We start from the raw sequence: 14,165 nt of genomic DNA on the forward strand, positions 1-14,165 counted from the left end.
AACTCTTATGTAGCACTCTGGAACTGCTGTGTACTGGTTTTGGCTGGGATAGAGATAATTTTCCTTGTAGATACTGGTGTGATGCTGTGGTTTGCGCTGCTGATGAAAACAAAGGTGACAACACACCGGTTTTATCTGTTGCAGAGCAGTGCTCACACAGAGCCCAAGGCTTCCCAGCTCCTCATGCTGCCCTGGGGGTGCAAAAGTGGCTGGGGGGGCACAGCCAGGACGGCTGGCCCCAATGGCAGAGGGACGTCCCATGCCATAGGGAAGCATGTGGAATGATAAAACTGGGGTAAAGAAGGAGGATGGAGGGGACATTAGGAGTGATGGTGTTTGTCTTCCCAAGGAACTGTTCTGCGTGACAAGCCCCGTCCTGGGACAACCACTTCTCACAGACATCCTGAAAGCCTCTGATGATGGCTTCCAGACTTTTTCTGTATATTTCTCATGAGACTGTCTTTCCCTTGGAAATAGCACCAAGACCAAATAAAAATAGGGAGAGACAGAGCAAACAAACCCCTTTGCTTTTAAAAAAAATTGCCTGAAAAGGCAAAATGTTTCGTTTGGGTTCAAACATATTTCTGTCCTGTCTTTTCTGTGGGAGTAAAAAACAAAAAACAAAAACCAAACAAAAACAATAAAAGCAAAGTGAGGCTCTTCAGTCAAAGCCTGCTGCTGTATTACATGCATCAATTTTCTTCATCAGCCTTTTTGGTTCAAAACACAAAGAAACCCAGATAAAAACTGTATGACAGGTGCTATCTGCCTCTCCCAGGCTCAGGTGAGTGGCCAAAGAGCAGGATCCCAAATGGCCAGAGGAGTAGAAGATGCTCATGGGGACTGGCATTGGCAGCACAGCATGGAGCTGCTCCTGCTTAGCTTGTGCTCATTGAAGGGTGCCCGACACAATTGTTGCTTCTCCCCTGGGCCTTTGGCTGAGCTCACATACTGAACACATGAGCCTCTTCCCTTTCCATCTATCCAGCCTCCTATGAGCTATACCATTTTTACAATTCATGAGCCACACCGGGGGTCTCTTTAGTGCTCATTCGTTAGTCTTTCTAGCTCGCTGGCAAGGTGTCCAATTAGTCTAAACAGCTCTTAGACTTAGTAGAGCTAATTGTTTTATATTGCAGGGTGACGGCTCAGCAAGCACCCAAAGTTTCCCAAGAGGATTTTTAATTATTGCTTCTGTGCTGCTGGTACTCATCCCCTTCCCCTCCCTGAAGTCTCCCATCACCTCTCCTACGTGTTTTCTTCCACCAGAGCGTTCTGCCGCAGCCTGAGCGCACCGCCAGCATTGCTCATCCACAATTAATGTGCAGCTCAGACGTCAGGGGGAAGAATTGCCAAAGTTGTTTTCCCCCTTGTTCTTTTTTTTTTTTTTTTCCTGAGGAACCACTTGTAGATTCAGGCAGGAACGTGACCAGCTCACACTGCCAGCCTCTGCAATTATGGAAACCATCGTTAGTGAGCATAGATAAGGGCAAAGAAAATTAGATGCACTTGGGATTTGGCTTGCAATGTTTTACTTGGGTCTGAAACTCAGTTACTAAAGGCTGGTAAAAAATGTCTGTATGAATAGTATAACTACAAGGTCATGGTGGAGGTAGAGCCCTAAATCTGAAGCTCAAGGTGTAGGGGCTCGGTTTCCCCATCCTAGACAGGGACTCACGAGTATGGCACGTATGGGGCATTTGCATCCTTCCCTCTGCTGTGTGAATCTAGGCTGATATATTGCTTTTCCAGCCACAGCACCCTAGGGGGACAGACCTTTAGATACTTTGACCCAGCAAGCTGACCACGTCGAGCTGAGTCCCAGCCCTGCCAGGGCACTGGGCACGGCTGCGCCCTCCCCGGGTAGGCAGAGCCCCCTGCCACTGCTGCAGAAGTAAGCAGCTCCTTGGCAGTTGTGCCTTTAAATTAGGCAAAAGAAGGAGAAGATATACTCATATCATGTTTTGGAGGTGTCATGTGATGAACCAGAACATAGGTGGTATTCATTTGGATTTTCTATTGTTCTTTTTCAGATGTGGCTGAAGTTATTTCTCAGCCTTGGATCCCATCCCTTCCATTCCTGCAAACTCGGTCTCCAGTCCAGATGCCCTCACAGACAACACATCCTCCCAAACCAGCCTCTCTTGCAGGTTTAGAAAAAGAAAAACCTTTCAGTTTAATCCAATACATTTCTGAGGAGCAATTCAGTCCTTTAATGCCTTTTTATTTCAATTAATCCAATTCTTAAATTTAAAAATTCTCTAGAAATAAAAACTAAAAAAAAACAAAACTCTTTAGACACAAAAGCCTTTGCCTATGAAAGCCAGCTAATCAAACACGGTGCTGTTTCCAAAGGAAAGCATTTCACCTGGGAAATTCCCAGATTACATTTTTCTTTTCTTTTTCTGAAAACTTTTCCTAGCTGAAATTGCCAGTGCTGTTTCCAGCTGCTCTTATGCGTTTGCTCTTGTATTTGCTCTCTAGGTATTTCCTCTGAAGTGAATTTCAAGCCCGTGAGTGGTACGAAGCAGTGCAACAAACCCATATCCCCCGTGAGGTGTTTGGAAGGAAATAAGGCGCTGGAAAGAGCAGAGAGACGCCAGGGGTGTCCTGGCCAGCAGAGGTGTCTGTGTAGGATCTGTCCTCATCCCACCCAGAAATGGCGAGGAAAGTGGATCCAAGTGCAGGAAAGCACTGATGAGATCAACACCTTGACTGGAATATTGTTAAAGACCTAGAAATGGGAAAAGATTGGAAACCCCTGGAAAACAGCTCTGCAGCGGGGCAGTCTGGGGCTTGGATATGACCGATTTTCTCCAGAGTCCTAAAGGAGCCTTCCTCCTCCTGCTCCTCGTTTCTGCAGCGTACTGCCCTAAGAAGTAGGGCTCTATCTCCTTCTTCATCTCCTTTCCTCTCTCATTCTTCTCCCCCCCCCGGCTTTTAACAGCCGCTTTCCTCATTTCTTCCATTCTTCTGCCTTTTTTCTTCTCCTTTTTCTTTTCATTTTCCTTGGGTTTTATCTTTGACTTTTAAAAATGGAGCCTGGCTGTAAAATTCCCCGTATAGATTATCCATTTTTCAAAGGAGTGCTCTTGACATTATGTGGAGAGAGAATTTGGGAGGAACATACATAACTGCAATCGAGCAAAGAGCGTAAAATGCTTCCTCCAGAGAGTTCCTCACCATTCCCTAAGAAAAAAACAAACCCTAGACCCTGAATCATAAACTCCAGCTTAATTACAGGCACACAGCAGCATGGTATGGCAGTGCTGGTGGCGCTGCTGCACAGACGCGGTGTGTGTCTGCCGCAAAAAGCCAGGAGCTGATGGAGCGCTGGGCCACCTAATTCTTCAAAAACGCTTCATTTAGGAAAAGAAGCAGCAAGAACTATGAGCAATTTCAGTGTGTCAAGGAACTGGCCGTTTCATCTGGGGATGCTGGGGATCAGTCAAAGCCTTTTCGTCAATGAGGGAAGAAAAATGGGAGGCTGAGGAGAAAAATAGTAGAAGCTTGGAGGAAGCTAGGGGAAAAAGGAGATTGAAATCATCCATCCCGTGAGTGGAGCAGGGCAGAGGTAGCAGCAGCAATTTGGTGGAAAGTGAATGATCCGATTCCATTTTAGAATAACAGGTAAACAAATTTAGAATAACGGGTGAACAAATTTAAAATAACAGGCAAACGAATCCACCCCCGGGGGTGAGGACTTCTGGGCAAGCACTGCAGCCTCATGCCCCTGCCTGCGGCAGCCACCTTTTGGCACCTCGGTGATGCCATCGTCCTGGGCACATCAGGACAAGGGGACAGTGGGGCCCTGGGGGAAGCCAGGGGGAGGCACAGGGACACTGCCCTCCCTGGAAAGGGGCTGGTGGTACTTGGATGGGATGCAGCATCCAGACCCACCCCACCCCCCCCCCGGCCCATCCATCATCTCTCTGAGCACCCTTGGCCACCAGCCATCAGGTTGTGCGGCGTGTTTGCAGACCCACAGGCATCTGCCAGCTTCCCACAGCAAGCCTGCACGTTTCATACCAGAAGTTAAACGTTGTGTGTTTTAACTCCTTCCCCTTGTTTTAAGAGGTGAAGAGCAGTGCCTCATGGACCTCTGCAATGTCTGAGTGGGAAACCACCACACTGCGGTCTACGTCTTTTATTTAATGATATGACCAATGCTAGAGGCCCAGCTCCTGGTCAAATGTAAAGCCAGATAATGAACACTGTCTCTGCTCCAGAGCATTTAGGACAGGTTGGACACAATATGAGCAAGGAGGCGAAGGAAAGAGACACCAAGGGACATTGCACCAAATGCAATGACATCTCCAAAAGGCAGAGTGCCCAGTAGCACAGCATTAGCATCCCAGGGGCTGTTTGCCTCCCACCAGGGGGAGAGCAGCCCGTGAGCATCCCCACACCCCGTGTCCCAGCCGCACCAAGGGCTGGGGGAGGCTCCCAAACCCAGACGAGAGCCGAGGCCCCCATGGGCAGCACTTCTCTTTGGGATGGCCCAGCTGCAGTCCGTCCTGCTCCACCCCATGCTGCCACCTCGCCTAAGGAGAGGGTCCCCAGGCTGGTCTGGATGTTGGGCTTGGTTTGGGGTTAAAAATTCAAGCTTGTAACATGAATTTGGGCCAGTCTTTAACCTGGCTTTGGTTTTCATGCAGCAGAGATCTGACTTCTTTTCCCTGGCCTCTCTGACACCTCAGTATGGCTTGTATTTTGTCTTAAATCCCAAGTCTGTGATCTCTTTCCCCATTACCCTTTTGATCAAGCTGGCCTGCTGTTTCTTTTCCTAATAAAGGAGCAAATTTAGCAGCTCAGGAGGAGCTAACGGGCAGGTTTCTCCATCATCCTCAGAACCATTAGTGCTCATCTATTCCCTCTCAGTACAGAACATTTGTATGTTTAATTTAAGAAGGTGATCTGTCAAAAGTGCTATCTCAAGGTAGCGCTGAGCTGGATAAATATGTCAGAAACAATAGTTCCTGCTGCAAGAAACAAATGTTCAGAAAATTTGTATTCTGGATGATCTCAAGACGGAGGAAATCAGTTCAAAGTGACATCTCTGTTTGGGAGCTGTTCCCTGCACTCTCGTCATTCCCCTCCATGGCCTCATCAGAGCCGTGAGATGTCTGCAGGTTAATCACGGAGGGCTCCTGCTGCCAGCAAAGGCCTTGGGCTGGTTCTGGAGGCACCAGCACGTCCACGCTCCCACCTTGCTTCTCCACCTTCCCTGGGAGTTCCTGGGGAAGAAAAGCCACCTCTGGCACAATGGGACCTGGACCTTGGGGTAATGCCCAGGAGGTCAGGGCAAGCCAGCCTCTCCTGGGGCTCACAGACGGCAGGAGTTTCCTTTTTAACTTTCGTAATGCAAAAAATAAAAGCATAAATAAATAAAATTTAAAAACACCTTCCCAAAAAATATTTTCCACTGCTCCCAGCTCCCCCCTTCTGAAGACAGATGGTGTCATAAACGTTGCATTTAGCGAAGAGCCAGGTCTACCAAGCAGGGTGAAATTCATCCCTGTAGAGAGGCAGCCCAAGTAGCCCTGCAGGATTCCCTGTTCTGGACCTCCAGCTGATTCTGGGGTTCCCTCCTGGCTCTGTGCTCCTCGCAGACGGCGAGGGGCAGGGACCAGCCCGGCTGCTCCTTGCCCTGGGGCAGCGAGCAGTCCCCAGGGGAGGACAGCCGGGGCTGATCCTACCTGGCACATTGACCCAGCTCTTGGCATAGGTGGGAAAGGATCGGAGGAAACAGGACTTTGCCCAGCAGGGAGTCAGTGTTGGCCAAGGGGCCAGTGGGGAGCAGGACAGGAGCTGCCTGATGACTTGGTGGGGAGCAGAAGCTCTTGTCCATGCCCAGCCCACCAGAAAGTGACTGAGGGGCGAGCCTGTGGTTCCTAGTGGTGGTCTTAGCAGCTGGTTCACTGCTGGTAGCCCACGTCTGCTCTGGGTTGCCGTAGCCCCCCCGAGCTGTTCAGGTCCCCCTTGCCCTCCTACTCCAGCGTAGGTGGGTGTGGGCTGCACAGACCCCTCTGGATTGCCAGGTGTTAATGAAGTGAGGAAAGCAGCTCTGGATCACGGAGAGCACAACTGCAGTGCAAAACCCAGCTCTTCTGAAATACAAAACAAGGATCACTCACAAAACCTTGGTAAATATATGGGGGGGAATAAAATTCTCAGGGCCAGCAAAAGGAGGGAACACATTCTCCTCTTTAATCCCACTCTAGGATCAGTGGAATTAAATATCTCTGTAGCAAATAAAGAGAGGGGATGGTGGGGCTGGGGGAGATGCTGCCTCGCACAGCATCCCCTGGGTTCCAGGCAGAGCAGGACCCCATTGACCCATGCTTAGGAATGAATCCAGCACTGGGAAAAGCAGGTGCAGAAACCTCCAGCACCAGCATAAACAAAGCTGGTTCAGCACTTGAAGATGAATACCTTAATCCCAGAAGTCAGTAGGCTAATGACAAGAAATATCAAAGTTAAAGGAGGCGAGCACTTCAATTGGGTAAGTGATTAAAATCAGTCTTCAAAACCCCCAAAGGTCCCTGCTGCTGCTGTCAAAAATGGAGAGGAGGAAAAAAAAATGAGAGAGAGAGAGAAAAAAAGAAAAGAAAAAGAAACGAAAAAGAAAAGCATTGGATAGAGCTCAGGTCTTCAAAGCATTTCTAGCTGCTAGGGACTCAGCAGATCCCCTAAAACAGAGCTTGCAGTGCTCCGGGTGTGCCAAAATATCTGGGGCCCTCACCTGCCTCCAACACAGCACAGAGATGTGGTCGCTCACCTGCAGGATGCTCCGGCTGGAGCAAAGGTTCTGCTTTCCCTGAGGTTTCCGTCCCTGAGAGAACAGGGTTCAGAACCCACATTCAGCTGCAGTGGTAAGAGCTGAACCTGGAGGATCTAGTGCCAGATAAAAGATGCTATAGCTGCATGATGAAAGACACTGCAGGCTTTCTCCACTGGACCCACATGGCTCAGAGAGCCCCATGAGTTAGCTGTGTGCTGGCTTTTTCCAAAACCAGGCACTTTTCTGCATCACTCTCATGCTACATCAGTGTGGGGTCCATATGGACTCCTGGTGCCAGCTGAAAGCCAGCACGAGAGCTAGTTTTATGTTCTCATTCTACAGAAAAGTGATCAGGTGCTGGTAACTGATTGGTATCAAGCTGATGCTGCGGGCTGATGCTCAAGTTTGGCTTCAGTGGATGAGGACAGAGACTCACCTCATCACAACCATTGCAGGGCTCAGGAGGGGAAGAGGTTTGCCCCAGCCAGGACTGGTGGTGGAGAAGATGCAAACGTCCTCCGGTGATGCCAACACCTGTCTTTGACTCTGCGAGGGCCATGCTGACTAGCTTGGACCAGACACCTAGCTCTGAGGTGGAAGTGAAATAGTGGAGGATGTGATGAACAGCAAAGACGCCCTCAGCTGTTTGCTGCCCCAGAGAAATCACTCACAGCATCTGCCACCCAGGAGTGCACTCAGCATTTCACCACCTGGAGTCGCTGCTCAGGGCTGTTACACCTTTATTTTGCAAATATGAAATAGTGTTGAAGCGGAAAAATGTTGTTGCTCAGCCTGTCCACATCCCGTTCTCTTGAGGAGCCATTGCTCAGACTTATTTGTAGGCTGAGACAGAAATGTTTTGTTGGTTCCAGTGTAAGGCGGCTGTGAAAAAGGTAGTTCATTTACTGCTGCTGCTGCCACTGAGAACACGGCCGCTGATGGCTGGCAGTGAACAGAAAATTCACAGAATATTACTTTTGGAAAGATTTCTTGTAAATATATGTATTTTATTATAAAATTCATATCTCCCAGGAACGCCCATCACAAGGAAGCAGCGACAATGTGCAAACAGAATTAAAGGCTGGGAATAATCGGGGCTTCTAACAGCTAGCTTGGAAGTAGAAGATGGATTTGGATCTGTCTTAGCCTGTCAAATGCAACTGGATTCAAATAATTATGAACTGCACTTAAAGTCATAGGGCTGAAACAATTTGGAGAATTTGCTATAGAAATGACAAAGATAACCTATGAGGAAATTGTAGCAATATTACAGAACAGAGCAGAACATCTATTTTGCTGCTTTATGCCACCACATAAATTGATGGCTTGCCTGAATCTTGAAAGCTGGACACAGTCTGGTCTTTCTGTTTCAAAAAGAATAAAGTGAAACTGAAAAAAAAATTCCAGAGGAAAGCAGCAAAAGTCATCAAAGGTATGAAACAGTTTCCAAATGAGGAACAGCTAAACAGATTGGGACCTCCCAGGAGCGGATGCAGTAACCAGAATTGAGCAGCACAGAAGACAGCAAGGAGATAGAAAAATGGCATGGGGACAGCAGATAGGAAACGACTGTTTGTGGTCTCTTCTAATATAACAATTTAGGATCATTAAGTGAAACCAGTAATTGAAAGGTTCAAAACAGGCAGAAGGAGGTACTTCACACATTGCGCTGCTGAACTTCTCACTGTGGGAGCCCACGGATATGAAATTTTACACAGGTTCAAAAGGCAGTTGGACAAGTTCATAGAAGAACAATCCATTGAAGTCCTTTAAATTCAACAAAAACCCAGCCTCTGGCTCAGGGAGTGCATAAGCTGTGTGTTCCCAGCTCCCGGGACAGCGATCAAAGGAAGAATCATTATATTGGGTCCCTCTCGCTCGCTGTCAAAAGCAGACACTGAGCTCAGTGGGTTTTTACTCCAGTCTAATAGAGCTGACCTCAGCTGAGCACAATCAAGGAACACACTCTCTGATGTCTAAAAGCACTTTAATACTAATTTATCTCCTTGTGCTCAGGTTTTATGCTTGCAAGTATCCTACCTTGCTCTCCCCGTGCTGTATTTGGGTACAAGCCCAAGTGGATGCAAGGAGCGAGGGTTGGTGGGCAGAGCACTGGGCGAGGGGCAGCATCTCTCTGTCTGGTGATGGCGTGGGATGTGATCAGCACCAATGTGGGGCAGGATGTTATTGTGCAGGGTATTAGATTTACCGTTTCTGTTTGAAGAAATCTAGCCTCAATATAATGTTTTACATCCTTGGTGCTGGGTTGGGTGGCTGGAGGAAGAGACAGGGAGAGATGGGAAATTATAGTTCATTTAAATATACGTTTTAATCAAACCTCGTAAATTACTCTAAGTGATGTTTTAACAAGGAGCTGTTTTAACTGCAGGAGCTGAGCAATATTTCTATCATTATGTCTTTTTTGTTTGTTTGTTTGTTTGCTGTTTTTAATGTTATTTATTTAACAACCAAAATATAGAATTCAATTTACAGGGCTTTAGCCATGGTAAATGAATTTTTATGGGATAAATTCACACTCTAGTTTTGTGTTTTGTTATCAGGATACACTACAAGGAGCTGGGCCTTTTTATTATTATTAGAACCGGCTGTCAATGCCAGTTATATTGCTCTCCTAAAACTAGATGCAAGATTGCTTGCCTCTGTGCAGCACCAATAAAAATGGGGGTTTTCTTACAGCAAAGTTCCATTTTCCATTCAGGTAGAGAGTGGGATCAAAATCTTAGCTTCTTCTTTCACCTGAATAAAGTTACCCCTACAGGGGCTCTTCTAGGCAGACAGACCTGGTGATGACTTGGTGCAGAACCAAAGGAACCACAGAAATGCCATCTGAAGGGGGTCTCCAGACGTCTCTGACCCAATGTTCTCCCAAAAGTAGGGCTAACACAAACCCTAGACCAGATCAGGCAGGAGTTTACCCAAATGAATCTTGAAAAGCTCCAAGGAGGGAGATCCCGAGACCTCTCTAGGATTTGTTCCAGTCCTTGCAACAGGGTTGCAGCAGTGGCACTGCTTCCTGCAGGAGAGGAATGGGGATGCAAATGTCAGCATCTCCTAGCCAACACTCCCACTCTTCCAACAGCTACCCTAGGGCAAACGCCAACCTGCAGCTGGCAGGATCAGGGCTCAGTTTTTGGCTTGAGCCACACTCAAAAACACTAGATGGAAAACTTGACTTCATTGCATGAGCCAGGAAGGAGAGCTAAGGCATTGAAAGATGCTGACTCCTTCAAGAGATCTGAATCACCGTTCAAACTGGAATTACTGGATTGCACACTGACACCTGCCCCCATCATACTCCCTGCAGGAGAAACACCGCTTTTCACCTTGGTCCAGGTAGGGTGTTTGGAAAACCAACATCGCATCCAGTGCAAATGCTTCCACCTCCCAGCTTCCCCGGATACCAGCATTTGCCTCCTGCCTCCACCCCAAGAGCAAGAAAAAAATCTCCACATCTCTGTTAAAGGATGGCTCCCAGTATTCACTTTCTCTCAGGAGAGAATAACAACAAAAGTGATAGATCCCATTCCCTTACAAGACATTCAGAATGACCCTGTCAAAGTCATTATCATTAATCAAATTGGGTGTAAGATCTAAATAAAAAATGTACATAGTAATTTATGCAGATTGCTGTGTAAGCTTTTAAACTGCTGGGCTGAGAAAAAAAAAACACACACACATACACAAAATAAAACCTGCCGCTTGCTTTGCTCTAATTAAATCCATCTTGCTCTGCCTGCAGGTGAATAAACCCTTTTGCTCATCTCTTTCTGTGATCATATTCTGCGCAAAATGACAAATTAATAACTTGAATAACAACAGTTCAACAGAAACAGCCTGATTACAAATCTTGATAGGAAAAGGTATTGTTGCAGGAGTGGTTGCCATTTAAAATGCAGTAAATCAGATGTCTCTGGAGGAAGAAATGTGCAGTTTAAAAACTTATTTAAATGAAGAAATGGTAAATAGGAGAGGCAGTGCCCATTTCTCTTATTATATGGACATGATTCAGCTACAGAAAAACCTCAGCAGAGGAGCTGGTTCAATTTACTGTTATCAGAGGGGATTAGGGCTGAAGATCCCTGATAGCCACAAGAGCTTTCCTGTGTTATTAACCAGGCTTGAAGGTATTTTTCCTCCTTTACAACACAAATGAAAAACCTCTTCATTTGCAATGCACATTGGACATTTCCTGCTTTAATGCAGCATTTCTCCACTGCAGTACTACCGTGAACTTCTGCTTTGTTTCCGCTGCTCAAAACCAGCAAAGCCAAGTCCCCCGGGTAGTAGCATGTCTTGCCCACGGCCCAGGCAGCTCCGGCAAGATGCAGACAGTGGAGGAGGACAGCCCCAGGTCCCTTTCCACCAGCACAGCCCCTTGCTCGAGCACACAGGTCCCCTCCGCAAACCCGCTGCATCCCCCACTGCTGCACCCAGCAGCATCTGCTGGAAGACCATACAGCTGCACCCCAGCTATCCCGGGGAGCAGTGCAAAGATGCAATGGGAAAATTACTCCTTCAAGGGCTGTCCACCACACTGGTTCCAGTTTCTTGCTTTTATTTCTCCCAGTCCTTCAATTCAATGCAATCACAAGGACACCTTAAACCTATACAAAGAGCAGAAGTATCCATCTACCAGCTTTCCAACTTTTCTAAGACACAAAAAATACAGGTAAAATAGTTCTTTTCCTCCACTTTATCTAGCTTGGATTGCTTCTTAGCAAATGCCATTCCCGTAATAGGAAAAGCATAAGACCTTTCTCAACCTTTACTACAACCTTATTCGAGCCTCTCACTGCCCCGCTGGCAGAGCTGAATGCACTGCTCCATCTTCAGCTAATGCCCAGAAAGAAAAACCCAATGAAAGTATATGTGGAGATAGAAGCTCCAAAGAAATGGGAGTCTGGAGTATGTCTGGAGCTCTGCTTGGCTTTAAATTCGTATTCAGAAGATGAAGGCTTCCAAAACAGAAGAAACAATTATAACTGACCTGTCACTTCCCAGGCAGAAATACTGCCTCTTTGGAAATGGTGCTGGGACACCCGAGGACATGGTCAGGCATAAACATAAAACCCGAACCATCTGAGGGTGGTTCCTTGGCTAACAGGAGAGCAAGGGAAGCCGAATTTCATGTTTGCAAGCACGAAAACGCAGAAGGGGAAGATCTGGTTACTGTTTTGCAGAGGAGAAATAGTATTAACTACTAATCAGGTCCCAAAAGGACCAAAACACAGCTCGTGGCCATGCAGCCATGCTCTGGAAGAGGCACACACACAGAACCTCCAACTGGAGCAAGCTCCAGATCCAACCAGGATGGAGAGGGAAGATGAGGAGCTCTGCACAACCTGCCCTGCACGGCAGTGCCGGGGCTTCCACCTGGACATGACAAAGCCACTCCGAGCACCACAGGGCAGGAAGCCCAACAGCAGGCTCAGAAGGGAGCGAGGTGGGGCACCCCTGCCCTCCATCACACCAGGAACCCCTCCAGACACCACAAATTAACAGAAACAGGACCCTCTTTTACGGACCCCTCTGCCCACATATCCCAGCTCGGCCTCATTCAAGGCTCTTGTAAAGATCTCCTTCCCAAGAGACCTCCCTGTTAAACAGCCTCCATGTCCTCAGAACAAACACCGGTTTTGTAATTAAGTGCTAATCAATAGTGCTTGCATACAGAGAGCAGGAGACAGGGGCGTGCTAAACCAGCCACCTGAGGAAGCTGTGCAGGGTTGCTGTAGGAGGATTTGTTTTACAGCCAGCTTCCTGCAGGAGCCGTGTGGTAAAACAGCAACATAAACATGAGAGCACATTGGGCATAAACAATTAGCAGTCTTTCATTACAACTAAATGCAACACATGGATTTTTTTTTTTCCTTTTTTGTCTCCTCTGCTCACACAGCACCTCTGTTAAAAAGGTGATGCATTACTGCAGGTTGTGTCATGTGTAGTTTGCTGGAAGGCTCTCACCCTCTTCCCACCCCTTCGACTGCATCCCCTCAGGTCCTGGCATCCCGGGACTGTAGATAGTCTGAACTTCATTTTTCTCGTGGAAGGTTGCCATTTGGGGTTTGTCTGGGAAAGCCAAAGCTGCTATCCCCGTTCCACAAGCAGGGATGCTGATGCTCAGGAGGACACCTGGCGGCCAGACCCCAGCTCTCCCAGAGCCCATCCAAGGCACAGACACCCACTGACGTGGGGAAATGGGCTGCAAGATGTCTGGCTGTCTCTGACACCCCAGCGCTACGCTCACAAAACTTCTGTCGAGGACAAGAACAAGCAGGACTCTGGAGCCTAGAAAGGCAAAGATGTAAATCGTTCAGATGACTGGAGGTTTTAAGCTGTAGCATAAAAAAATTATGTCTCTCAGATTAATGTTCACCTGCTGTCCGGTTCCTGAGATGTCCAGCCCCTTGGGTATCAGCTCTCTCTTTCAAAGGTCAGTTTCATCCATGAGCAAGTCTGCCAGCAGGTTTTGTACAGGGAGACTAATTTAGAGACCGCTACAGCTACAGAAGCAGTGAGAAAGAAACCTCGTGGCAATGCTGCCCCATGGTCCCTGGGGGTCCTCCCCAGCCCTGTTTGCAGCCTCTCCCTCTCACCCAAGGGACAAGCCACACAAGCTGCCTTGTGGTTTGGAAGGGGTCCTGTGGTTTCCCTGGGCACACACTGCACCGGCTTTGCAGGAGGAAAGTCTCACAGCTCCACAGGGGCCATGTGTCTCTTTTTAAGTCAACACAGACCCAGGCCGAAGCCCCGCAAGTGTTGCCCTCACACACGTAGGTGCCTGCAGCCCCATCCTGCTCTGCCCGGTCCCTGCACGGCTGAGCAGGAGCAGGGCTTTTCACTGCACAAAATAAATTAAGATCTACTTAGAGGATGCACGCATAAATCTCCATTCAGAAACGGAAAGCAGCCCAAACCTCCTCACAGACTTAATGGCAAAAGCTTGAGTGGAGGACAGAAAATGTTGCTCTTGCCGCGTCGTGATTTCTTATGAAAAATGATTCCCTTGGAAAGCTACCCACCACATTTACCTGCTCACAGCTGTAAAACACCTAGTGACGCCTTGCATAAGCCAGCAGTGTTAGCAGAGCAACATACTCTAGCTGTTTTTTTGTGTGATAAATAGGTGGCAATAAAGACGAGCGTGCAAACAAGCGGCAAAACCTGCCAACGAACAACAAAACACATCCCGGGAGCATTCCCCACTGCCTTGCCTCTGGTTGTCCTTTCTGTCTCCCCAGGGGCCTCACTCGAGCCCTGACCAGCACCCAGTTCCCCCAGACACCGTAGGCTGAGCCTGACCCGCAGCGTGCCAGCAGAGCAGCTCTGAGCAGAGACAAGGACAAGAGCCCTGGGAAAG

General features: G+C 47.9%; 1 long non-coding RNA gene across 1 annotated transcript; it reads right to left on the reverse strand.

The window, feature by feature from the left end:
- Positions 1-3,929: 3,929 nt before the first annotated feature.
- LOC308179017 lies at positions 3,930-7,067 on the reverse strand. The gene is made up of 2 exons (XR_013940107.1): positions 6,782-7,067; positions 3,930-5,237 (listed from the first exon to the last, which is right to left on the reverse strand). It is a non-coding gene; the product is annotated as an uncharacterized lncRNA (long non-coding RNA).
- Positions 7,068-14,165: the final 7,098 nt, after the last annotated feature.

This window comes from Anser brachyrhynchus, assembly GCF_964034855.1.
Source record: "Anser brachyrhynchus genome assembly, chromosome: 16".
In the NCBI taxonomy this organism is placed as follows: Eukaryota; Metazoa; Chordata; class Aves; order Anseriformes; family Anatidae; genus Anser; species Anser brachyrhynchus.